The 26,956-nt window shown below is 47.0% G+C and overlaps 1 protein-coding gene across 2 annotated transcripts in view; it reads left to right on the forward strand.

Annotated features, from left to right (window-relative positions):
• The window catches only part of TAGLN2 (transgelin 2), a 35,461-nt gene continuing 8,505 nt past the window's right edge, over positions 1–26,956 (forward strand). The window contains exon 1 of one of the 2 annotated variants that reach the window (XM_061605857.1): positions 1–110. The gene's annotated coding sequence lies outside the window, so the exon portion shown is untranslated. Of the gene's footprint in view, positions 111–232; positions 258–26,956 lie in introns of those variants that run through there. The other variant, XM_061605858.1, reaches the window with a different exon arrangement.

Consider the following 26,956-nt stretch of genomic DNA (forward strand, 5'->3'; position numbering starts at 1 on the left):
GACATCAGCCTTAAAAGTCCCAGCTTGGGCGTGGAAGGCCAACGCAAGCCGCGGCTTGATCAATCCGGTGGTGCGGTCCGCGCAGAGCCTGTGACGCCTTTGGGGGAAAGGTAAGAGAAGCTGCCCGGGGTGGGTTTTTTTGGGGGAGGGATCAGGTTTGGGGGCTCAGGGTTAGCCTGGGGTGCCTCGCTATGCTCCACGTGCGCCCGGCCGGCTGGGAGAAGGAGAAAGCTCGAGGGTACTCTGTACATGTGCTGGTGAGCTCTTTTTCTTAGGGTAGGGGTCGAGTTTCCAAGGCAGCTGGAGAAGGGCCGGGGCAAAGTCTTGGATCTGATGCGAGGGGCAGAGCCGGAGGGCGATGCCGAGGGCTGTGCGCTGGGGATAGCGACGCCGCGAGAGGTTTCCGATGTGCGGGGAATGCTGTTTAGGGGAGCCAGAAAGCGGGTTCAGAACTCTGGCCGGCCGGCCTGTGTGGGGTGTGGCGGGTTATATTGAGCCGTCCCCCGTTATTAGAGCCCAGGCTGTGGTCTGAAGACACATGAGGCTAGCGCCTTGCTGCAGCTAAGCAGGGTTGGGTCTGGTCAGTGTCTGGATGGGAGACGGCCTGGGAACGACATGTAAGTCACCTTGGGCTTCTATCGTGAAAAGAAAGGCGGGGTATAAATGTAATAAATAAATACTATTTGTGGGTTTTTTAAATAAATAAGCATAGCCTTTCTGTGCAGTTCTTTCTAGTGCTGTGAGGCAAAGGGCTGGGGGTCTGTTCAGAAGGCTTAAGAGAACCATCCCTGGGATCTAGGGAGGTGCTGCGTAGACAGTGAATCTCCTCCCCGTCACTCCTATTTTTGCTCTGCTACCCTGTGTTCTGTTTGGGGAAAGGTCCTAGTTCACTGGCAGAGTGTTTCCTTTGCATGCAAAAAGACGGAGGCTCAGTCCCTTTGGTTAGGAAAGGGTAATTGGCCTGTCTGAGATGCTGCCAGCCTGTGTTGGCGATGCTCAGCTAGACAGACCGATGGTCTGACTGGGCCCCAGGCAGCTTCCTGGCTGCCTCCTCAGCCTTGTTTTGCAGCTTGTGGATTACCTGTCTGCGCTAAAATAGACTCTATAGATGGTGGGATCTTCTTCAGCTAGAGATCCACTGGATTATAGGTGTTCTTGCTGGGGGGAGAAGTGCTCCTAGTTAAGGAGCCTGAACACCCCTTCCCACTCCCAAACTTCAAGAGCTTTCTGTCCTTCCCAGAAAGAGAAGAATGTCTTCGATACAAACGGAAGCTGAAACACTGTGTCCTGACCCTGCTTGAAAGCTAAATCCTGCATGCTCAAACAGGCTTTAATCCAGAGAAAAATACATCTTTTTTGCAGTCTGTAACAGGGTGTGTGTGGAGAGAGAGAAGGCATCATTGTGTGCCAGTGTAACTTGTGGAACTCCCTGCCACAAGAGGCCATGGTGGCAGCTGCCAGGTTAGGGCACTGGTGTAGTGGTTAAGGAAGTTAGGCTTCAATTCCTATCCATGCCTAGGCTGCAATCCTAACTCTGCTTAACCTGGGAGCATTCAAGCCCCATTGAATTCAGTGGGGCTTGCTTACGTGTGGGCATGGCTAGGATTGTGACCATATGCCTATAGTGCTGTGCTGTAAAATTTCTTTTGCAGAGTGTTTAACTTGTTGCACCAAACGGCTTTCTGAAATATACATCACCCTCTTTTGCTTTTCTCTTCCCCCCCCCCCCAAATTGGTCAATTTGAGCTCCCAAATTGAGTCTGTCTTTATTGGGCCTGATGAGAGTTATTATCGATGGGCTAAAGCATGGGGAATGTGGTTTTTTAAAAAACTGCGTGTAACCGCTTTTGAGTGATGAGGTCTGAATGAGGAATTGTTTCTGTTTATGCAGTGAAAGGGGTTTTTTTTTTTGGAGGAATTTAAATCGCTGCACTGAGCAGACCCTCTCTTGGAAATGAGATGATTTGGCAATGTCTCTCCTGCAGTCCTCGACTGATCTCTGACGGGGGTCGGAATGTAGGGATGACAAAACTGCAAGGTGGGGAGGGTGGAGGCAAACGTTCAGCTGAGCTCGCTTCTGTCTGCGGAAGAAGGAACTGAGGTGCCCCGGTGATGACTTGCTAGTGAAGGATTTCAGCCAGATGAGGATGCAAATGCAAAACTTAAAAAGGATAGTTTTCAGTCTGTTGGGGGGGGGGAGAAGGTATTGCTGTGGAGCTTGTGGAACTCCCTGCCACAAGAGGCGATGGTGGCAGCTGCTAGGTTAGGGCATTGGTGTCATGGTTAAGGAAGTTGCACGTTCAAATCTTTATCTGTGGCCTTAGGCAATCCTCTCCTGTTCGGTACCTGCCAATACTGAGATAATATTGGCCTGCTCTTCAAGGCACTTGTACAGACTTCAGCTTTGAATGCTTGAAGGTTTTATATATGAGAGTGAATTCCTGCATTGAGCATGGGGTTGGACTTGATGGCCTTATAGGCCCCTTCCAACTCTACTATTCTATGATCTTTCCAGCTCCTCCTTGTCTGTGAATTTTGTTCTGGTGGGCTTCTGGCCTATGATGAACTGATTAGAGTCTCCCTGACAAGGCACACTGTATCCGTGATTGGTAGCCAAACAGGGCGTGGCCCAGCCTCTAAGCTTCCCATGGCATGGGGAGCCTGTGGCCCTACAATCGTCCTTTCCCAACCTTTGAGTCCCCCACTGTTGCTGGATCACAGTTCCCATTATTCCTGGCCATAGGCCTTGCTGGCAACCTCAAAGGTTGGGAAAGGCTGTGATGTTTCACTCCGGCCCAAACATGGGTGGTGCTGGTGACTATAGCTCTATGGTAGGGTGCCTGCTCACGTGCAGACGGTTCCAGATCTGACGTGTCCATGTAAAAGATCAGTAGCAGGTAATGGGGGCGGTGGGGAGAGCCTTTGCCTTGTTAACCCGATCAACAAAGTAATTTTGCAGGGGCTTTTTAACATTTTAAAAAGTGTTTGGCCCTTGCCTCTGCCTTAAAAACTTGCTAGTTGCTTGACACGCTTCCAGATCTTGAAAGCTAAAAGTAACGTGCGGATGCAACGGATCTGTGTACTGCTGTAATGGTATACACTAATTTGGCACCTGCTACAGCTCCCTGTCTTATTCAGTGGGTAGCACACCTAGGTTTGTTTCTGTAGGATGTGGATACTACTGCTAACAACCCTGGGAGGTAGGCCAGAATTGCCTAACATGCTGTTTTCCTTTATGTGTGGATTCTTCTATTTGTGGATGTGAAAGTTGGACAATGAAAAAAGCGGATACAAAAAGAATCAACTCATTTGAAATGTGGTGTTAGAGGAGAGCTTTGCGGATACCATGGACCGCAAAAAAGACAAATAATTGGGTGTTAGAACAAATTAAACCAGAAGTGTCACTAGAAGCTAAAGTGATGAAACTGAGGTTATCATACTTTGGACACATAATGAGAAGTCATGATTCGCTAGAAAAGACCATAATGCTGGGAAAAACAGCAGGGAGTAGAAAAAGAGGAAGGCCAAACAAGAGATGGATTGAGTCCATAAAGGAAGCCACAGACCTCAGGGGGATGGCCTTATAGGCCCCTTCCAACTCCACTATTCTATGACCTGAACTTAACAAGATCTGAACAGGGTGGTTCACGATGGATGCTATTGGAGGTTGCTAATTCATAGGGTTGCCATAAGTTGTTATGTGCCTTCAAGTCAATTACAACAAGGTGCTTTGGCTTTATAGTTCTTGATATGCTGAAATTGAGGCTGAAATGGGCTCCTGATTCTGACACAGCAACATGTGCAGCCTGAATAAGGAACTGAAGTTCACATATCCCTGCACCCCAAAATAAGCTTTGGCGTCCCCCGTATGATGAACCTCCCTGGCATAGAGGCTGCCCTCTTTGAGATGCGCTAGCATTCTCTCTCCAAAAGCTATGTTCCTGCCACACACAAGGAACCAGGAATCCATACTGGCGCAGTTTGAAACAGGTGGGGCGACACCCTATTAATAAAGAATAGGCCCCGACTTTAATTTTCAGTGAAAGAAAGTCTTCCTGTTTCTTGCCTGCCTTTGCTGTGTGCCCCCCACCATATTCATTCATGATTACATTTATATCCCACCTTTCCTCCAAGGAGCTCAAAGTGGCATACAAACTACATTCTCCTCCTCCTGATTTTCCCCTTACAACAACCCTGCAAGGTGGGTGAGGCTGAGGGACAGTGTCTGGCCCAAGATCACCCGGCGAGCTTCATGGCCGAGTGGGGATTTGAACCCTGGTGTCCCAGTCTGGCACTCTCACTACAACACCACACTGGCTCTCCATACACTCTGCTTTCGCTGGTGGAGTAACCTCTCTCTCATACAAACATGCACACAGGAACACCCCCTTTCCCTTTGTTAGACTTGAGCCAGTTCTGCAATAGCAGCCATGGCCACAGGAAGTTATAAAGCCTCAGGGAGGGAGGAGACCTCAGATTTAGGGGACAAAAGTGCCCCCACAGCTCCTCTACTTGGCCCTCAGAACTCTCCCCGGCCATACTCCTCACTTAGCACTCTATTTTTGCTGGCTGGAATGTGTCTGATAAGGTCACTTTCTGGGCTGCATAAAAGAGTAGGGTGGGTGGAAGCTAGCATACTGTACACCTTTTGTTCTGCCCACTTCTGCCTCTGGCCCTGCCCACTGCTGGCATGTGGCCCTCAGGCTGAAAATATTCCCCACCCTGGCGTAGACCCTTAAAACTACAGACGCAGTGGGTCTAGGTCTGCGGATAGGTGGGTGTGGGTCCTTTCAGGCTTTCAGAGCATGCAAATAATGATCCCTGCTGGTGACCATGAGGGTGGAACCAGATGATTGGCACAGTTGAGGATGCGATTTATTTGTTCACCTCTTTGCATAGTATGTGCACCAAGGCGATTATGGTTAGCGATTGCCAGGTCTTTGTTTTGTTTTTGCTGGGGTGAGAGATGTATAAACATCCCAGCCTAAACAAACACAGCATTTGCTGCCTGCTTGCTGAGTTGATGATGCTGGCGCCAGCTAAGTGGTAAATCGCTGCCTGGTCTGCAGAGCTGGGTGAGAAATTCGATTCAGTTCACATTTCAAGCCTAATCTATGTGGAGAACTGAATTTAAGATTGGAAGATCTTAATTTAAAAGAGAAGTTTTAAGAAACCGAAATTGACAGATCTTTCTATTCCTACTGGATGGTAGGGCTTGAAGCTACATTCAGACTCCCTGCGGCTGGGGTGCAGAAACTTCCTGCTCAGTTGAGAGGCCAGGAGGCTGAACCTTCTCTCCAATAATGTTAGGGGAAATTTCCCCCACCCCCAAAAAAGCATGATAGTACATTAAAGCATGTCAATACTGATGTTATCCTGCCTTGTACCAGCATTGCTTGCCACTCTATGTTTTAAAGCTGGAAGCTTTTTTTCAGCCTGAGGGCCGCATCCTCTCATGGACAACCTGTCGGGGGCCACATGCCAGTGGTGGGGTGGGCCTGAAAGTGTGTGAAGCAACAGATGGGACTCTGACCCTTGCACAGGCAGGCTACCTCCCAGCTGTGCAAAAATTGGGTTGTTCAATGTGTGCACCTCAAGGACACAGTCCCGCCAGCTTGGGAACTGGCCATGGGAGCGAGTCTCAAGGGCCAGTTGGAGAGGCCTATATTTTGTCCCCAGGCCTGGGATTGTCCTGCCTCTGCTTAAGAATGCAGAATCTGAGCCTTGTTCTTGGATCCTTCTGAGAATGAGGAAGGAATTGGCTCTACTTCCTGGAATTGGTGGAAATGCTTGGATAAGCTCAAGTCTACAGAAATGGAGGAGGGAAGGGTGCTGGCTAAGAACAGGCACTGCAGATCCGTCTTCTGAGCGCCAGGCTCCCACGTTGAGCCGTCTCTCCTTATCGGCGCCAATGCAAATGGACGACTCCCTTTCTCCATGCCACTTGCAGTTCAGTGTTTCTTTTTAATTCTGCTGAATTGAAATACGACTGGCACTTGATTAAAATCGTCCTCCTTGGCTGGAAGGGAGGAAGCTAAGGAACCGCAGGAGGCTTTTATCTGCCTGCGGTGTGATCAGTCGTCTTGCCAGGCTCCATGATTTTTTTCCAAGGTATGGCTTGTGCACAAATCCCGGTTTCTTTTTTTAAATAAATATTTAACTGAATCTGCTACATCGAGAGAGGGCATGTGTGTGTCTTAGAATCTCGAGCCTTCCTGTTTTTGTCAATGCTCCCTTATCAGTAGCAAGGTGGGGTTTTTTAAAGTCTGGCTAGTGTCTTTTACATGCTGACGGCAACTCAGTTTGACTGGTGGAGGTGATTGTTGCAGAGTCCTCTACTTGGGGAGCTGGCAAGTGGGACAAATTCTCTGGCTGCCAGCCTTAAGTGCGCAGAGTAGGGATGGAAGCGTCTGTCAGTTTCAATTCCTCCTCTTTCCATTTTTGCAATCGTAAATCCAGTTTTCCATACTTGTGCAGCAATTTGCAGTTAAAACAAAATCCTCACAAAAATTATTCAGCAGTATAGTGTGAGTTTTTCCCCAATGAACACATTTGTATGCAGTTTTTGGCTCCTGTACCCATTTTTGCAAGCAGTTTCCCCTAATGTAATGCATTCTTGGTTGGAGAACAGCAAACTTCAGGTAAGTGTGTATTTTGAAGGATGGCTGTGTTTTGATTCTCATATTGTTTTGGAAAGTGCAAATTTGATAGATTTGCCTGTAAATGTGAACTGACCTGAACTGGATTTCTCCCCAAAATTGCAAAGTGTGTGCAGAGGTAAAGGTCCAAATAATATTTTTTTTTTTAAAAAAACTAGGCAATGCTCCTGAGCATGTGTAAAGAGTTATGTTGCTTCCAGGCAACCTGTTCATTGAACATCACTCCAGTTCCTTTTGCAGGGAGGTTAGACCACATCAGCTATCTACAGAGCGTTCATTCTGATTTGTTTGCGGACAGGTTAGGCAACATTGTGTGAAGCAATTTGTTTATGTCAGGCTTTCCAGTCTGTTTTCCTGTCTCTTTCCGTATTGTAGAAAAGTCTGCTTTGTTGTTGCACCAAATCAACTAATTGTGCAACTTGAATTTGTTATGTGATTTGAATCCCACCTGAAAATAACGCCTAGCTGGAGGCGCCCTTAATTTTTAGTGATGGGCATGCTTCATACTCGCCTTGCTCGGGATGATTTTGTGTCTTGAACTTCAGGCTGCAGCTACTCAAGACAAACTGTAGATGGCTGTGCTGTTGTAAGAGGGGGGAACGGCTGTATTTTTTGTATTGTCATTGCAACTGTAGGCATGAACCCAACTGCAGCTAAGAAGAAAGATGGCGCTGGAACCAAACAAGAGTGTGGGAATTGTTTGCCCCCCAGATGCTGCTGCACTACAATTCCCAATATCCCAGCCATTGGCCATGCTTGGTGGGGCTGATGGGAGTTGTAGTTCAGCAACATCTGGAGGGAATAGAATCTTTCTAGTTAGCCACTCCTGATTTAATAAATGGCTACCCTGTGCCCGTTCAGATAGATATTCCTGGACTACAGTTCCCATCGTCTCTGATTTCTCTTGTGAGAGTTGGACAGGTTGAACAAGATTGGGGGGGGAGAGAGAGTTAGGTTAAGACGCTCCTTCATTAGACATGCTGTCCCTGTTGTCAGCTAAATTGAGCCTCCACATTTAGGAGCAGTCTACCTCTGAATGCCAGGGAGCAGCCTCAGGGGACCGCCATTGCCTCTATGCTGCCCTGTTTGTGAACTTCCCAGAGGCACCTGGCTGGCTGGCTGCCTGACTGAAGGGAGGGGGGAACAAGCCAGTGCGGGATTAGCTGGGCCCGTCTCTGGCCTCATCCAGCCAGATCAGTCCTTATGGGACGAGGCTGCAAGGAAGCTACTGTATTGCTATGACAATGCCTTGTATAAGTATCAGGAAGGTTTTTTTTTTTTTAATTCCCTCTTGACCCCATAAGCTGCAGCGTCTGAGTTTGGCCGTCTTTCACATCTCTTCTTCCACAACCCAGCTCCTTTTTTGCAAAAACAAAAAGTGCCTTTTTTTTTTTGGCAACTGTTACTACAAAAAGAGCTTTTTCTGGAAGCGAAGATGGGGGGGGAGGAGGAGAAACTCGGCCACTCCATCATTACGCTCTAAAAACTTCCAGTTCTTTAGCCTGTTGCACTTAAAAGGGACAAGTAGCAGTTATTTGGAATGTGGGTGGGAGTGAGCTGCCTCTTCCTCCTCCGTCAGCTGGGCCCTGGCCAGCTCCATAAAGGGGGGGGGGAGAAGGATAGTAAAAATGTTCAAATAGCCCTCGCTCCCTGGGCTGTCTTCTCCCATAGGACTTGTGCTGTAAGCGGCAACAGATGAATTAGGCGCAATCCTGAAAAAAATGCTTTCACTGGGTTCCATGAAGGGTGAAGAAGCCTTTTACGGCCCAAGGGCCACATTCCCTTCTGGGCAATCTTCTGAGGGCCACGCGTTGGTAGTGTGAGGGGCCAGAGGCAGAAGTAGGCAGAGCAACAGACATCTGAAATTTTTCTTAGTTTCTTTGCGTTTATTTATTCCTTACATTTATATCCCACCCTTTCCTCCAGGGAGCTCAAGGTGGTGTACGTGGTTCTCCCCCTCCCTGTTTTAGCATAAGCTACCTCAAAGGGCTGTTGTGAGGATAAGAGACAGATAAGCATCCCGGTAGGCGAGAGGCGTTACTGGAGTTCAAGGCTGCACTTTCAGCCAGGCAGAAACACTCGAAGAGTGCAAAGCAGAACCCATGAGGGGCATGGTCTGGGGACAGTCCCAAGGGCTGCATCAAGGGGTCTGGGGGCCGCATTTGGTCCCTGGGACTGAAGTTTCCTACCCTTGCCTTAGTCTCTTAACTGGTGTAAACTTGGGGGGAATATAAAACAGGCATCATGCCAACTGGTCTTGCAGGAAGTTTGAGGGTCCCTCGAGTACACAGTACTACTTGGGGTTGGAACAATGGATCGAAACCTGGGTGCGTCTGGAAGAAGATGCTAGCAAAGTCAGGAAAGCTGGTTTTTTACATTTGTATCCGATCTTTTCTCCAAGGAGCTCCAGGTGGTGTCCAAACATGGTTCTCCCCATTCTGATTTTATCCTCACTACAACCTTGTGAGGTAGATTAAGCTGCAGTGACTGGCCCCAATGTGGGCCAGAGAGCTTTGTGGCTGAGTGGGGATTTGAACCCTGGTCTCCCATGGCCCAGGCTGCGCACTAACTGCTACACCACATTGGCTTGATGGTGTGCCAGAGTATGTTTGTGTATGGAAAAAGCATGCTGGTATACAGATGAAATTAAAACATCTGCCCACAAGAGTGTGTGCGATAAACTGTGCTGGCCTCAGATCGTTGGCGCGTCTAGGTCAGTGGTTCTTAACCTGGGGTGCACGCACTGCCGAGGATGCGAGACACTTTTTCTAGGGATGCAAGGCCCAACCAAAGACTTTGGAAAACTGTCATTTATCTTAGCTAAGTTAGACTAAAACACACATTAAAAAAAAAAAGAATGGTATTTTTTCAGGGGCTGTGAGAGCGTATTTTGGAAATCCAAGGGGTGCTGGCAGTGGTAAAGGTCAAGAACTACTGGTCTAGGTCAGTATTTTCTACACTGACTGGCAGCGGCTCTCGCCAGGGTTTCGGGCAGGAGGCTTTTCCCCGACCAACGTGGAGATGCCACGGATTGAACCTGGGGCCTTCTGCATGCAAGGCAGGTGTCCTCCCACTGAGCTTACAGGCCTTCTGTCTGGATAATGTCTCCTGAGCAAGACTCATTCAATTACTCCAAATACAGAACGTGGGTAAAAAAAACCCTGATCTGCTCAAATAGCCCCAGAGCTGAGCTTCTTTTATAAGAGTTTTATATGCAGATAAACTCTCTGCTACCAGATGTTTAGCTCTCCTGGCTAGGAAGCAATTGTATAGGTTGTGAAGTACGACTGGCTTCCATCAAAATCTTTTTTTGAAAGCCCCTTTGTGTAAATGCTTGCTGTTTGTTTTTTTTAAAGCCCAAAATGGTGGAATACACTGACGTCTCCCTCCTTGATGACAGAGTACCTCAGTAGTGTCTTTGCTCTGTCAGTTAAGCCGGTGTTAAAGTCTCATCCATTTCGCAGGTGGGAAGACTGAGGTTTGATGAATGCCTTGTCAAGGGGGCTCAAGTCCCTGTTTGGCTGCATGCACTCAAAAGTTGGCAATGCCTAGCATCCTGTTAAGAACATCAAAAGAGCTCTGTAGGATCAGGGCAAAGGGGGCAGGCTGTTCTCAGAGCTGCCAACCAGATCATACTGCTGTGAACATTGGGAGGCCTCCGGCACTCGTGTGCAGATGTAACAGGTTCAGGCTTGCTTGGGGCCAAGCTGACTTGGGAGGAAAGGAGCCCTCTGTGCAGTCAGCAAGCTTTGAGCAAGAATGAAGGCCCTGTTGCTTGGTGCTAGCAGATGCCTTGGGTACGAAGGGTTCCCGATTCGAGTCCTGGTGACTCAGGGGAAAAGGCCCCTTTCCGACATCTTTGAGAGCTCCTGCATATCAGCTTTCCCATCCTGTGATGTGCGCTTTGCTGGCTCGCAGGCCGCATGCCCTCAAGAGGCAACTTCCTGGGGGCGGCATCCCACTTGTGGGTGGGGCCAGAGACAGAAGTGCGTGGAGCCATGAGTGTGGCTGTACCTTTGTGGAGTGTGTACAAACCTCCAACTTCGCTGCACGCCTCTTGGTCTAGGTAACAGGTATTCCCGTTCAAGGATGTGTTCCAGCCTGGCAAAAGCATCCAACAGGCGGAGCCATTGACGGGGGCGGCTTGGGGTTAGGGGCATGCCCTGGGAAGACCCTAGAGCAGCCTTTCCCAACCAGTGTGCCTCCGGATGTTGCTGGACTACAATTCCCATCTTTCCTGACCATTGGCATTGCTGGCTGAGGCTGATGGGAGTTGTGGTCCAACAACATCTGGAGGCACACTGGTTGGGAAAGGCTGCCCTAGAGGGCCGCACTTTCCTCTCAGGCCTGAGATTGTGTTTTATGTATTTTAATTTACTTTAATATGATGCCCTACCAGCTCATGGCAAATGGCCAGAGGTGACCGAAGAGGTGGCTTAACATCTGGGGGGGGGGCATCACACTGCCTGCTGCTGACTTGCAGAATTTTCTGCCACAAGATGTGGTGGTAGCCACCATCTCAGATGCCTTTTATTAAAGAAGGGGCCATTTGGCCAGTTCACGGTGAATGCAAAAGATCTAGCGATCACTATTAAGTATGATGGCTCCGCGAACCTACATGTTCAGAAGCAGTGTACCTCGGAACATCAAATGCTAGGGGAAGGTGCGCATGGAGCTAGTATGGGGTAGCGGTTAGAGTGCCAGGTTAGGGCCTGGGAAACCAGGCTTCAAATCCTCCACTCGGTCCTGAAGCTCGCCAGTTGCTGTCTCTCAGCCTAATCTACCTTGCAGGGTTGTTGTGAGGATGAAATGGAGAGGGGGTGAAACGTATGTCACCTTGAGCTGTGTGTGTGTGTTTGCTGCTGGCTTCAGATCCTGAAACTGGGTGAAGACTCGGCAGGGCATCTTCAGTGGGTCCCTTCACCTGAAAGAGGTGGTGCCTGCATCATGATGGATTTCTCTCTTGCATGTGGAGGCTGGTCCATTAGGGCAAATGCGGCGCTGCCCCATCACCCACCTCAGTCGGCCTTCAAGCAGCTCCCGGCTGCCTGTCTTCTTGCATACAGCAACCAGTTCAGAGGAAGGCTCTGCCTGTCACCTTCCTCCTCCTCCATCTCAGTGTTGCCCTCGTAGAACTCAGCAGGCAGCAGGATGGAGACAAATCTAGAATTAGTTGGCTCTGCCTCTGCCTGTCATTGGCTCAGGTTCCCGCCTGCTCTTGGGCTCCCTGCCTTCTTCACCAGTCCAAATGGGCACCAGCTGCCACACTGACTCCTCGCTCCAATGCAAAAGCTAGGACATCAGCAATATATTGGGGGGGGGGGTTGTGTCTCAAGTGAGAGATCCATCTGGGGCTAGACCAGGGGCAAAGCTCTCTTGGCACAGCTGCCTCTGGGGCCAATTTCTTTTTTTCCCCCCTTGAAATCTGCTGCTGAAATGGAGCAGGTGCGAGCCCAGCTTGGCTTTCCTGTCTGGAAAAATGAAAAAGATCTTGCCGTAATCTCTTTATGAGCCATACAGACGGGCAGAGGTCAGAGGTTGGGAGAACTTGACAAGCAGCCTTGACTGTGACGGAATAGCAGGTCTCCATAAAAAGTGTAGTGGGCCAATAAAATAGCAGCAGCTGCAGCCTTTGTACTTATTCCAGATGCCCCAAAGGACTCCAGAAGGAAGCTTTTTTTTTCTCCTGAAAGTCACCTTCGCTCCCCACCCCCCTCTTTTTGCTGGCTTGGACACTCGATAGCATCTAAATCCATGCCTTTGGACATGGAATATAAACTTGGTAGTGGGTTTGAAAGCTGATTTGTCCTGGCTCTGCGTGCTTAATTCTATTGATTGCATTGATTTTCCAAGAAGCTCAAGATGGTGCACACCTTTCTTCCCCTCCTACGTCTCATTCTGTTTTCACAACAACCCTGTGAGGTAGGGCAGGCCTAGTGATGGTGACTGGGCCAAGGTCTCCCAGCGAGCTTTGTGGGGATTTGAACCCGGGTTTCCTAGGTACTAGTCCGACACTTTCAAGACTCCACCTCTGGTCTAGGCTCTAATGCTTTCTCTTTAAGCTACAGGCAAGTGGACGGCTTGCAAACTCTCACCTAGCACAACACATCCTGTTTGGAATACAGTCTTGTCCCCAGGTGACCCCCCATCCCCTTCTTAAGGACTAGGGAAGGGAGTTTCCGGTTTCTTTTGTAAATGTTCTTCTTGCTAGCACACTTAATCTTGCTTGAGGGCGGTCTCTGCTGTCACTCAACTGCGGGGGGGGGGGGGGAAAGCCTTGCAAATCTCCACTTCCTCCCTGCAGAGGCTGTCTGCTCTAGGAATTGTCCCTATCTCAAACCTGCCTTGCTTCCGGACTATAAACTTGGCCCTGTGCCTGCCTCTTCAAGGGTGGCTTCCGCTCTTGAATCCGGTGGGGCCTCTGCACATTCTAGATGATTGAGTCTGATCTTTAAGCATCATAGTTGAGCTCTTTCTTGAGGTTCCATTGATCGCATGCTCAGGCGGTGTACTGTGCTCGGCTCTCAATGTGCTGTGATGCTCAGAAAGGCGGGCGGTCCTGGCCCCTCTTGTCTTGGTGCAGGGACGTAAATTGGCACTTCTTCCTGATCGCCAGTGGCGAGGGGAGATGGCCTGTAAGTGATTAGGTGGAATTCCTTGGCAGCTCTGTTTCCTTTGCTTTCTAAGCTAGGGATGGAAACTCTTTTTTATTTTATTTTAAAGACATGAGTTCAGTGGAAAGCCTTCATAGACGGCATTTCAGCTCTGGGTAGGGCCAGGCCTAAAGTGAATGGAGCCATATACACAGACAGTATTTCATGCCCTTGATAAAGATGCATGCCCAGGACCTACAGAAGCTTTTGACAATGTACATGTTAGGGGTAATGTACATTGTGTGGTTAATGTATGTTAATCTATGAATGTGCATAACAAAGGCTGCTGTGCACATTCACCTGGCCTCATAGACAATGCACAGATAACCTATCCATTAAGAGCTGTAGCATAGTGGCAAATTCAGAAGTGCAGGGTTCCTTCATGATAGTCATGCGTCAAGAATTAAATCCTTGTTAATGGCTTCTCCCACAACAACTGGTGTCCCTAGGAGCAAATCATCATGAAAAGGGAGAGTGGTATCTACTGGGAAGAGTCTTCGCGGTGGCTGACTCACTCCTTTCACTCTGATTTGCTTCAATCAGCAGGAAGGGGCCTGTGAGAAGACTCTTCTCAGTAGCCAACACACTTCCCTTTCATGCTGATTGGCTTGTAGGATTCTGGAGACATAGGGACCCTCCTCCCAAAAAAGTAAGGGGTCTAAAGATCTCCCGAGATCCTGGATGACCGCACCCCTGATTAAGAGGGAATGCACATCATCTCCAACAGGCCTTAGGAATGTGTGAACCTTGAACATGTTTTTTATGTTCTCCGGGCAATATTCACATTCTCTGGTCGATATATATCATTGCCAAGAAAAGTGCCCATTTCCAGTTCAGTAGAGTGTGCTCTACGCAAGTGGTTCTCAAATGTCTTTTCCCCACAGATCATATGAAAATTGCTGAAGGTTTTGGCGAACTACTTAATAATTTTTCTGCCACGTGTAGCGACTATAATGTGCTGTGCTCTATGCTGCATTGTTCTGAATGATACTTCTGTTTCTTGTATTTCCTTACCTTGTCCTGCAATCTGAATTCCATATTCTACAACAGAAAATACAACATATTGATAAAAGAAGCAATAAAAATGAATATTTTGTGTAACGGATGTGCCGTCTCCCATCTTCAACCACAAATCCAGGCATGCTGGGGACCAACTGAATGAAGCTTGTGGGCCATTGGTGGTCCATGACCCACAGTTTGGGAACCCCCTGATCTGCACTGATGTGCACAGTTGCCCATTGTTATGGATGTTAATCACTCACGTTACCCCAAGCATAATTCTTGAATTTTTATTGTTGTTGTTATGTGCCTTCAAGTTGTTTACAACTTATGGCAACCCTATGAATTGGTGATCTCCAAGAGCATCTGTCATAAACCATCCTGTTCAGATCTTGTAAGTTCAGGTCTGTGGCTTCCTTGATGGAATCAATCCATCTCTTGTTTGGCCTTCCTCTTTTTCTACTCTCTTCTGTTTTTCCCAGCATTATTGTCTTTTCAAGTGAATCATGTCTTCTCATGATGTGTCCAAAGTATGATAACCTCGGTTTCATCATTTTAGCTTCTAGTGACAGTTCTGGTTAATTTGTTCTGACACCCAATTATTTGTCTTTTTCACAGTCCATGGTATGTGCAAAGCTCTCCTCCAACACCACATTTCAAAGGAGTTGATTTTTCTCTTATCCGCTTTTTTCACTGTCCAACTTTCACACACATACATAGAAATCGGGAATACCATGGTCTGAATGATCCTGACTTTGGTGTTCACAGTTTATTAATTGCCTTCTATGTGTATGTCTCATGGTGACATACACAATGCAGTAAAAACACAGACAATAACAGTGAACTTAGATTTGTTGTTGTGTCCACTTTTGTCTGTGACAGCACCAGTGTGTGTCCCCCAGAATATTACCTAGGTAGGAATGTGGCCCTCAGGATGCAAATGGTTCCCCACCTCTGCCCATAACCAACCAGGGTGCAGCTGTTTGTTAATAGGGTGTCTATGAGGGATGCCCCCAGCCAATCTCATTGCTTTTTGTTTTTCAAAATTTGGCTGTGCCTGTGCAGTGCATCCTAGCCGAGGTCCTCACTCTCCTCCCCACAGGGCCAGCTGTGTTGCATTTATATTGCTGCCTAGTCAAAGCCTGAGTTGAGTGTATGTGGCACAAAATAGAATTTTTAGAAAGGAATTTTGTGTTCTCATGGTGTGGGGAGCTTGGGAATGAACAGCTTGGTTAGTTTTGGAGTTGACTGTTCGAGCTGGTGAGCTTTGCAAACATATGTCTGCAGTTGGTGTTCTTGGTATAAATTACTGACCTACAATTTTCTTTTTCTCTTAATGGATAATGTCATAGCCGAAGGGGTCCCGTGATCTTTTTGGGCTGGGAGGGAGCACATTCGGAAATTGAAAACTGTCATGGGCATCCCAAATGAACCCATTTCACAGGAGGAAAAACTGATGATGCTCAGACTGTCCCCTCCCCCCAAAGAGGCAGGGCCTACGCACGCTCAAAATGCCAAGAAACAACCAACCCCTCTAGCTAGGGATGAGGGGGAGATTTGACTCTGTTCACCTTTGAACCTGAGCTTGCCTAATCTGCACTTTCAGAACAATATCCAAACAAACACAGGTATCCTTAGAAATTAGCGCTTCTCTGAATTTTGCATTGCAGCCTCCAGCCAAAAATGGGTGGTATTAACCAAGTCCTGCTCAGAGTAGACCATTAAAATTAATGAACCTAAGTCATGGCTATTATTATCAGGGGGTCTACCCTGAGTAGGAGTAGAATTGAATACCACCCAATGTGTATGTACCAAAGTGCATGTATTAGGGGAAATTGTGCATAAAGAAGCATAGATTAGTGAAAATCACATACCAAAATAACTTGCACAGGGCAAAGTTCCATTCGTGGATGTGTACAGGAGAAGAAATTAGTGCTGAAATGCTGATGGCTTTTTTAAATTGCACACTCTGGCAATGTGAATGGAATTTAGGAAAACTGAGAAATCACAATTGACGGATTTGCTCCTTCATATTTGCAACCAAAGAAAAAAGCAAAAACTCACTTTTTAAATAAAAACAAAATTGGGAGGACAGGGTGTGTCTGAGAGCACCAGGGTTGGGGACCCCAGGCACCGGCATTTATGATGATGCATGTTGAGATATTGTCAGTACATCCATTGTAGTAACAGTCCTCAACCCCTCCCTTTTTTCTTTGGGAGGAAAAAAGTTTATGTAACACTCTTTAAAAATAGAAGTCTGTTCAGGTCTCAAGTTTCCACAACAAGCTTTTAAAAAGGGAAAAAAGTGAGGCGGGGGAAGAATTGGTTTATTTCCTAGTAGACTTTGAGGAACATTAGGCAGTGCAGAGGGGAGAGATTTCTCATCAGTATGGAAAAGCTGGCTTCAATCCTCTGTGTGTTAAGAGGAACAATTTGTGACTTTTTGGTTTAATCAATTTTTATAACTATCCATTTTTGCCAAATTACTGAATCTCTATATGCTGGCTCCTGGTGGAGTTCAGGGACTTGAAGCACATCTGCTGAAAACCTTCTTAATACATCCTGGTGTTCTGTGTTTTGGATTTGAGAGGAAAATGCAGTTTGTGTTTTGCAATTCCCCTCTGGAAGCTGGATTTGTATTTTTAAAATATTTAGGAGGAGGAACTTTCTATAGGGTGTGTCCAGCGGAGTCCTACTTGGAGTAGACTCATTAAAATCAATGGACTTTAAGTTAGTCATGGACACAACCCTATATTTCTTGGGGAGATCATTATTTCAGCTCTAAATTGACTGTCAGGGTCTCTGCAAGGAAATCTCCTGGGCTGCAATATCACACAGTGTTAACCCTGGCTGCAATCTGCTAAAATTTAGGTATGCATAAACGAAATTGAACAAATCCATGAGACCTTGCAGTATGCATGTGATCCTATATATGTTTTATTTCAGATGTTATGTTGTGTTCAACGGACACTAGCAGGTTTTTGTAGGATTGCAGCCTTAGTTCCATTGATCTTAGTTGGGACTTAAAGCTTGCCTAAATCCGCAACTAGGAATCGGGAGAAATTCGATTCAGTTTGCATTTAAAGCCGAATTTATCAAATTCGCACTTCTCAAAACAGTATGAGAACCAAAGGACAGCCGTCCTTCGAAATTCACCCTTATCTGAATTCTGCAATCCAGTTCTCCAACCAACCAATGTTTTTTTTTTGCATATGTTGGGGGGGGGGGAAGTGTGCACAAATGAATAAATTGGTGAAAAGAACATCCAATCTAGTGCATCTTTGGGATAAATGGCTTGCGAAAAATGCATATGTTAGTCAAACCTGCATGCAAGAATGTATTAGGAGAAAATTGGACTAAAATCTTCATGAGGATTTTTTTTCTTTAAAAAAGGCAGATGGCTGCAGAAATGTGAAAGATTTTAAGATCAGAAAAATTAGAAATGGAGAGAACCGTGATTGAGAGATCCTTCTGTCCCTAATCCGCACACAGCAGCAGTGACCTGTCTTACGTCTGCTTGGCAGTAAGGGCCACTTTGTGGGTGTCTTCTGCCACATGTCATTGAGGCAATCGTAGTGCATTAGTGGTGGATCTTTCCTGCGTGTGGCCGCGCATCACTCTTCTTTATTAGTTGTTTGGCAAAACAAATAAATAAATGGACTGCCTTCAAGTCGATCCCAACTTATGGCGACCCTATGAAGAGGATTTTCATGGTAAGCGGTATTCAGAGGGTTTTTTCCATTGCCTTCCTCTGAGGCTGAGTGGCAGTGACTGGCCCAAGGTCACCCAGTGAGCTTCATGGCTGTGTAGGGATTTGAACCCTGGTCTCCCAGGTCCTAGTCCGAAACCTTAACCACTACACCACACTGGCTCTCAGTAGTTCGGCAACGCTTCCTTAAACCTACCACCATATTGCCATTTGCAGGGACACTCTTGTCCTATAGCACGACAAAAGAAACTGGAATGTTTTATGGTGTGTAAAAAGTTACAGGATCTTGGTGGGAAGCTCTGACGTGTGCACTGATTGAAACCGAAGCAGGATGTCCGCCCTAAAACATCTGCAGGCACAAGCGGTATTGAAGGTGGGACCACAGAGAGCTGCCCCGATATCGCCGTGAGTGCCTGATTCAAAGGACATCTTGTTAAAAGGGAGAAAGTGCTTGTGTGCGAGACAGGATAGCTGGTTGCCTTTTGCAACTCTTAACGATTGTATAGAAGAGGGAGCTTTGGGTTATGAATCTGTACCTGCCGAGATGTACTCTTTCTACACAAGAGCCTTTTTGTGTCTGGCCACCCTAGAGGTATTCATGGGATGTTCAGTGCGTTCCTGTGTAGGTCTACTCTGGTGGGAGAGGGGGCAATCATTAGCCCTCCAGATGTTGCGGAACTACAACTCTCGTTAGCGCTCGTCAGCATGGTCAGCGGTCCAAGATGGAGTTGTAGTTCAGCAACATCTGGAGGGCCAAAAGTTCACCATCCCTGGTCTGTTCAGTTTAGCTGAGTTCACTGGGGCTTAACTCTTGTGTAAGTGTGCATAGGATTGCTGCCTGCCTTGTATTTTGTCTCCCCCTCTCCTCTTGGGCCAAGTTACTTGGAGACAAATACTCTCACTGCATTGCTTTCTGTGAAATGGGTTTTGGGGGATTTTGTTGCAGTAGCTAATAACCATTAGCGTTGCCTGTTGTGAGCCCTAGCTGTGCCTGCTGCGTAGCTGCCCAACTTGGGTGCCATCTGCTGCTGCTGCCAGCCAGTGTAGGTAGGCCAGGGGTGGGGAACCTTTTTTAAATACAAGGGGAAGTTCCTTCCAAACAGCCTGCTGGGGGCTGCGTGCCACCCTCTGGTGGGTGGGGCCAGAGGCAAAAAGTAGGCAGAGCAATAGATGTGACTCCTAATCTCTTTACACGGTAGGCCAAGGGTTCATAGACCCCCAGTGGCCCACAAGCTTCATTCAGGTGGCCTGCAGTGTGTCTGTGGTTGAAGGTGGGAGATGGCACGTCCGTGGAACTGAATATTCATATTGATATTTCATTGTCTTTGTACTGTTGCTTCTGCTTCATTACAATTTGTATTATATGGAATTAGAATTGCTACAGCGGACAGGAAAATCATGAAGGGGTCCATCTAGTCTCTCAGCAATTTTCAAGAGGTCTACTGGGGGAGATTTATTTGGGGGAACCACTGCAACAGTAATGTATTGGCAAATTCAGAACTGCGGGGTCCCTTCATGATAGCCACGCCCCCTCCCATCTTTTTTTTCCCTGCTGGGTTGAGAATGAGGTCCTTGTTAATGCCTTCTCGCACAACAAAGACATCCCTAGGAGCCAATAAGTACGAAAGGACAGAGTGTTGGCTCCAGAGAAGAGTCTTCTCAATAGCTGACTCGCCTTTCACTCTGATTCACTCTAATTAGCAGGAAAGAACAAGGAAGTATGTTAGACTCTTCTCAGTGGCTAACACTCTCATGCTGATTGGCTCATAGGATGCTGGAGACATGGGGCCCCTGCTGAGACCCTGATCCCCAAAAAGTAAGGGGTCTAAGCCCCCGCCCCAAGAGACTCTGGACGACTGCTTCCCTGTATTAAGACCAATATTTTGTTTTCCAATGTGTAGAGGATATTTTGTTTAGCTGTTTACTATGTTTTGTAACGCAAAAGTTTCCTTGTCATTTTGTAACTTTTTAATGTTTCTTTTTATTTATTTAAAAACATGTGCATACAGTTTAATGTTCCAAAAGTCTCAGGCAGTGTAATCTGAAAACAAATAGCATATCATTAAAACAAAGACACATTCTAAAGCCAGTGAAACAGCAATATAAAAACACGTGAAAGCAAGTAAAGCAGAAATCTAGAAGACTCGGACATGTAAATCGGGGTCTGATTTTGCGGGTTGAGGAAAGCCTGGGCACCCAGATAAGTCTTCATAGGTCATCTGAATTTTTTGAGTTAAAGAGGATGCTCTCTTTAGCTGTCTGTGGATTTTTGTGTGTGCATTTGTCTCTTAGTTAAGATGTGTGTAACATACGCTGTAAGCTGCTTGGAGATCTGTTCAAATATAAGTAGTTTCTGCAGACTTGCATTTTTCTCTCCTCCTTGAAGGGAAGCATCATCTCAGCTCTAAAGGCCCTTCTCAGCTGGGTTAAAGCACTTGAAGTTGCAGGGCTGATGAGATGTCTTGCCGTGGGGGGACCTGGGGCTTGGGCAGTGTCCTGATGGCCAGAGCCAGCCCACAGGCCTAAGGTAGTCCTGAGCTAGGTGAACGCGTGGTCTGACTTGGTGTAATTTCCAGTATGGAAGGATATACCTTAAAAGCCCAGCGAAGTGGTTTCTGATAGCTCTAGGACCAGGGGAGAGGGTGCCATTTCCACCTCCCACTCAAGCCACAGAGCACCATGATTGGCCCTAGGCCTCTTGATCTCTGACCTCCCTTGCAGGGCTGTCAACAGGATGAAATGGGAAAGGGGTAAGGTGAGCCATATCTAAACTTGTCTTGAGGAATGCAGGATGCTTTTAAATTGACACTGCCCTCCCTTTTTTTAAAGAGCTTTTGGAGGGGCACTCTGTGCATGTTCAGATGCTTGGCCTGAGATTCTAGACCCTACAAAGTGAGCAGTCCCAAAAGTGTCGGTCAGGAGGGCACGGTTCTTGGAAGGCTGCACCCCCTCCCTCCAGCTGCTGCTCCAGGGCCGGCTTGGGTCAAGCTCTGAGCCTTGGGCCTCTTGCAAAACAGCTGACTCCTTTCTTCCCATCTTTCTCTCTCCCCCTTTTCCAATTCCCCAGACTGTCACAGGGGGCAGAGGGTCTGGAGAGAGAGAGAAACAATGACGTGTACTGTTGTCTGGAGAGCACTGGACAATGTGCTCCAGTGGGTGGTTCTGTAGCCTTTTGAGAACTGTCGGGAACTCAAGGCAGGGAGGAGTGTGAGAATCTGCCGAGTATAGAACTTTCCACTGCAAGTGCTTGGGGGGGGGGAGTAGTTCACACTCGCAGGGCTGTGATCATGGGGGGAAGGAGGCTTCATGCTTCCCTCCCAGCCTTTCATCTTATTTAGCCCAGAGAACCCTTTTCAAAGGGTGACTTGCAGGTGAGCGCTTTTTTCTCCCCGAATTTGAAATTTGCAGGTTCGCTTCCCGCATGCTCCAAATGGTCTGCGCGTGCTCTCCTTTTGAAAAATGTTTTGTTCGGAGAACTAGGTTCCAAAGAGCTTGCACATGCTGTCTACAATAAAAAGACTTTTTACAGAAGCGTCTCATCTGACTTTTGCTATGGGTTGCCTGTTTCTGGAAACTCGTGCAGAGAGGTGATGAGGCGGGCTCTGTCATTGATTTCAGCGCAAGATGATTCTTAGATTTGTTAGTCGCTTGGTCCCCAAAGGTCCCCAAGTGACTTATGCAATGTAAAAACAAATAAAACACACTATGAAAACATAGCAATAAATGACAACATAGCAGTAGCACCCCCAAACACCCACAGGAAGGTTTGGCAGCATATTAAAACAAAACATCTTCATCTATCAAATGCCTGGAAGAAAAAGTACGTCTTTACCCGGTGCCGAAAAGATGTCAGTGAAGGTGCCAGGTGGACCTCGCTAGGGAGCTTGTTTCACAGATGGCAGAGCCCCAATTGAAAAGATGCAACTTTTTGCCGAGGCCCGCTGGCAGGAATGAAATGTTGCTAGTCATGTTACCATTTATATACAGCTTAATGCCAAAATAGGCTCCAAAATGGTTTGCCAAGTATAAAAGCCAGCTGTTGGAGTCCCCTTCCTCTTAGAATTGGGTGTGGGGAATCCTTGGCCCTCCAGATGTTTCTGAACTACAGCTCCCATCAGCCCCAGGAAGCATGGCTGGGGACAATGGGAGTTGTAGTTCAGCAATGTCTGGAGAATGCAAGATTCCCCACACCTGGGAGGTGGAGAGCAAGAACATGGGGATTATATCATTCCTTCTCTTGCCAATGTTAAGGCTCTGAGTGCTGTTGCTGATTTGGTCAAAAACAGCACTATCCATGCTAGGCATGGGAGAGAATATCCACTAAATGGGATTTAGTACCGGATTTTGACTTAATCCGACAGTCCGTTGTCTTTTCAGTCTGGCACTGATTTCTTGCTGTGTGCCAAGGCTGTAATCGACGTGGCTTTTTTAAAATTTCCCCTTGGATTTTACCTATTATCTTAATTGCAATCACTGTTATCCATTAACTTCCATGGATTTACATAATCATTTATGTTAAAAATTATGTAATTCTTTTTGCTACCGTAAAACCAACCCAGCAGATTGAATCAGCACGTGTAAAAGCAAACAGGGGAGGGAGGCGGATTGGGATTGAACGACGGTCGGTTGGAATACAAGCGGATCAGAATTAGACAGCGAGCTCATCCCTGATCCGTGCACAAGAGGGAGATGTCAGCAGGGCTGCGTTTGGAATAGGGATGGTGTAGAATATTTGCAAAATCTGATTTGGTATCAAATTCTGGGATAATCCACAAGTCCGTCTCATAGTCAAACAGGCTCCCACTCTTTGCGTTCATAGCTGTTAGCAACACCATGATTTTTTAAAAAAACGCTGCAAGAAGTGTGTAATTATTTTTGTAGTTTGCTGTTGCATACATTACATAAACATACAGCAGCCTAAGGAATAACAGAGAAAAATACATAATTTTTCAGAAAAACAATGAAAAAGAGAGAACCAGGAATTGCAATAACTAGCAGAACACAATTTCTAGCGAATAACAAATAAGAACTGGCAGCCCATTTGACGAATTGAAAAATGGAACGGAATCAGATAGCAAAGCCCATCCCTAGTTTGGAATCCCAGGGCTTTCAGGAGTGCAAAATAAAATCTTGGCCCGGCCTTGGTGTCAGGCAGCTTCCTTAGTTCATAATTTGGCCGGTGCACGTGAAAAAGAGTGAGATGTGTTTGTGGACAAAGAGAGCGAGGAAGCAGAGGGAGCTGAGGATTTGTTTGTTAACTGATGTTCTCTCTGATCACTTGAAAGCCACTTCTGATCACCCTGGGCGAGTTGCCTGTTTACAAGCCCGATCTAATCAGACCTGTCCCTGCCTAGCACAGATCCTATCCGGTGGGCCAGGAGAACTAGGGTGTATGCTAGTCCTCAAGCAAGGATTCCCCACCTGCTTGTTAAACAAGGCCCCTTGAAAGAGAAATCTCTCTTTCAAAGCCTCAAGAGAAGAAATTTAATAGTCTCCACCTCCAAACTTCCATTTCCCCCCTCTCCTCCTCCAACACAAAAGCCTTTTGGCTAGATGCTGCAGTGGCTTGTAAAGGCTCTGTGTGTGTGTGACCTCCAGGGATTTATTAAGGCATAGCTGACACTGCTCATCTGTCTTAAATCAGCACACCTAAAGACTCCATATCGGACAGCTTTCTAAGTTCCTGTTCTTCCTTTATTCAGAACGATGAGGACTAGAATCTTCTTTGGGGAAGGGCTATTGCTCCTTGGCAGAGCATCTGCTTTGCACAGAGAAGGCCCCAGGTTCAATCCCCAGAGTCTCCAGGTGAGGCTTGGGAATGTACCCAGTCTGGAATCCTGGAGGGCTGCTGCTGGTCAGTGTTGACAATACTGAGCTAGATGGGCCAATCGCTGGATTGTCACTTGGTAGTGGTGAGTGGGCTTGCATGTTCCAGTGAACCCTGTGAGCTATGCCATCGGGAGTCATGTACTCCCAGCAGGGTCACCCATGGCGGTGAGGTCAAGGGAGAGGAACCAGACAAAGAACGATCCAAGAATGTCCTCAATGGCACAACAGGCGGAGGATAACAATGTGTACGTTACAACGGCTGTGAAGGCGGATGACTGCTGCAGTAGATAAAGGACTTCCAATCATCATGGTATCCCATGCCATTGGATCAAAGCCTTTTTCTGTCAAGATTGTGTGTTGACCGTCGTGCACCGATCTCCCCACATAAAACGAATTCACGCACAGGCGTCTTCCAAGCAAATCCGTCTGGAAACCTGTGTCTGTGTGGATCCAGAATTGGCCTCCACAGTCACTTACAGACCTATTGTTAAAGACCTTATCTTGGAAGACAATCTTACTCGGCCACGAGTGATCCCCGATGAGATGGGCCAATGGTCTGTCTCGGTGTAAGGGGGATTCTTGTGTCCTCTTTCCTATAGAAATGCCTCTCTGTTCTGCAGGCGCTGTCAGTATGGACTTTCCAGGCTTCCTTGTTTTGAGGGTGGGTTTTATGACCAAGACTATTCTAGCAAACCCAACACTTGCGGCTGTTGGAACAATGGCCCTCCTCTTCTCCCCTTCCACAGGTGTAGGGCCTTGTCTAGGGGATGCTTAAGGATTTTGTTGAGCCTGTGCTTTTTTTTTTAAAAGCAAACCAACCTGACTAGCATTTCCTGGGTTAAAAGGCAGAGAATGCAAGGTATCTTTCCGTTTTCACACTTAAAACCTGGCCCGGTAGCGGGTTGGAAGCCAGTGCTGTTCTTTTTGGTACAGGGGTTACGCCCCGCGATAGAGTGCCTCTTCAACAGCCTCGCTGCAGCTTCTGGGTCAACATCAAGGGAAGCCCCACATAAAGCGCAGTGCAGTAATCTAGTCTGGCGGTTGTCAGTGGCTGGATGACAGTGGCTAAGGTATTTTAACTGGCAATGCCGGGCGCCAGCTGCATGCAGAGTTTGTGCCGGGGGTTGCCAAGGTGGCGACCTCCAGATATTGCTGGACTACAGCCAGGATGGTCACGGGTGATGGAGTTGTAATCCAACCACACCTGGAGTCGAGAGAGGCCGATTCCTGGTCTGAAATTGCACAGGTGTGTGAAGAGTGGTATCACTTGAACACTGAACATGCAAATAGTTATATTTTATTTTCTGCTTGCTCAGCTGAAGCAAGGATTACTGTGGGTTGCATTTGGGAAAGGCGTGGCTCCTGTCTCTGCCCAAAAGGTGTTGGGCCAAGGAGCGCAGCCTGAAGGCTTCTCCCCCTGTGGTTTGCTTGTGGCTCATTGTCTGCTGTACTTTCTCTAAAGCCGCCCATCCTATCTGCTTCTCAGTTGGTGCAGGGTGTTCTTGAAATTGAGAAGGGGTTATTTTTAAAAAACGCCTTTAATGGGTCATGGGCACAGGCTGTGCACTGCATAGCGCGTCTGGTGTTCAAATGCATGTATTTACACGCATGTGTGCTAGAGGTCAGAAGTGACATCTCAGCCTATGGGGAGGGCTGCGGCTATGGTGAAGTCATACATGTGGCCTGCACTCGGGGAGCCATTAGTAATTAACTGCGAACAAAGACTGGAAGAGAAGGGGGGAGCAAAGCCTGCAAAGACAACAAACACTTTAGAGGAGGAATCAGCAGGTTTGTGTTTATTGTCCCCCTCTGGTTCAGGTCACTTCTGACATGCGTTGGCACATTACTCCCAAGAGGAGAGTCCTTGACCACTCAGCCGGGGTCATGAATATAATTGTCAGCAGTTCTGCTTGTTGATGATCCCTCTTCTTATGAATCTGCAGTCTTGCAACCCCTTGGATGACGTCTAGGCTAGCCCTCTTCCCCCAAAAAACGTACAGCGTGCATTTGGATATGTTTGAATGGATGCTTATTTATGTTTGGTTTTTTTAAAAAGCTTTGTTTTGTATTGGAGAACTCATGAGAGGATATATGAGTGAAATGCAGATGGTGATCTTTGGCAGTTGAGACTTTGCCTTGAGATTGGGAGGGCGAAGAGGAGCAAAGTGCAGTATTTCATCAATCTATACTCGTTATGGGGGAGGGGTATATAATGCAAACTACAAAAGCTTGCATTTTAAAAAAAATGCAAAAGCTTTTATCAAGGCCCCTTGTTCTCATCGCATTTCATTCCAGTGACGTTCTAGCCAGAGTAGACCCACAGAAATTGTTGTTGTTATGTGCCTTCAAGTAGATTACGACTTCTGGCGACCCTATGAATCGGCGACCTCCAATAGCATCTGTCATGAACCACCCTGTTCACATCTTGTAAGTTCAGGGCTGCGGCTTCCTTGATGGAATCAATCCATCTCTTGTTTGGCCTTCCTCTTTTTCTACTCCCTGCTGTTTTTCCCAGCGTTATTGTCTTTTCTAGTGAATCAGGTCTTCTCATTATGTGTCCAAAGTAGGATAACCTCAGTTTCATCATTTTAGCTTCTAGTGACAGTTCTGGTTTAATTTGTTCTAACACCCCATTATTTGTCTTTTTCGCAGTCCATGGTATGCACAAAACTCTCCTCCAACACCACGTTTCAAAGGAGTTGATTTTTCTCTTATCCGCTTTTTTCACTGTCCAACTTTCACATCCATACATAGAGCTCGGGAATACCGTGGTCTGAATGATCCTGACTTTGGTGTTCAGTGATACATCTTTGCATTTGAGGATCTTTCCGAGTTCTCTCATAGCTGCCCTCCCCAGTCCTAGCCTTCTTCTGATTTCTTGACTATTGTCCCATGTTTACATTGCATTTCAAAAGAGATAGTTTGCATCCAGTGAAGTTCTAGTCAGAGTAGACCCACTGAAATTAAAGGGACCTAAATTGGTTATGCTGATTCATGTCAGTAAGTTGACTCTTAGGATGGCTAACACTGGGTACAGCCCATTTTTTCTGGTTATGATATGATTGTACTGTCTTGATGTTTCATGAAATAAAGTTTGTAATAAAATT

Source organism: Rhineura floridana, chromosome 22 (assembly GCF_030035675.1).
Source record: "Rhineura floridana isolate rRhiFlo1 chromosome 22, rRhiFlo1.hap2, whole genome shotgun sequence".
Lineage (NCBI taxonomy): Eukaryota > Metazoa > Chordata > Lepidosauria > Squamata > Rhineuridae > Rhineura > Rhineura floridana.